Raw genomic sequence first — 629 nt, 5'->3', positions numbered from 1 at the left:
TCTCGATATAGCGTGCTCAGCCACTTCATCTGCACACCCGGTGCCGTCGACACTAGCGTGTAGTCAATGTGGCGCTGCACGAAGTCACTTCGAGTTGGCCATACCTCAACATCTCGTCTGAAGTCGGCAAGTGATCGCAAGCCGAAGACGAGCGATACATGCTGACGGAAGCTACGTTGCGGCTCACGAATCATGCCGAGACACCGTCGATGGGTAATAGTTGTCGTCGATCGTCTCATATCTCATAGTGCAGCTCCGTGTCCGCATGGAACCAAATTGGCTGTTTAAGACCTTATGTTGCACGCTCTTCCAGAGACAAATCGCGCCAAGTGATCTCCCACCGTATCCTGAACAACCACGTCCACGTCACTCGCCACCATGATGAAGTCCGACACCACTTGATCAGAGTGCCATGACGAAGCGGAGGGATTGCTAAGAAGTCAAGTGCTTGAACGCCATCGTACAGAGGGAGCACCGACTTTAACACTAGAACGCTTGCTGTGGTCCAGTTTCGCTCGCCCGTAACGGTCATCGCTTGCATGAATTGTAAAGGTAGTGTGAGTCGCTGTCGCTTGAGCTGCGCTTCGAGATTTGGGATGCCCAAACCGCCTTCGCTGCGCCGCAGGTAG

The sequence above is a fragment of the Plasmopara halstedii genome (genome assembly GCF_900000015.1).
Source record: "Plasmopara halstedii genome assembly, contig: Scaffold_1583, whole genome shotgun sequence".
NCBI classification, from domain to species: Eukaryota; Oomycota; class Peronosporomycetes; order Peronosporales; family Peronosporaceae; genus Plasmopara; species Plasmopara halstedii.
This window is presented reverse-complemented; position numbering follows the sequence as displayed.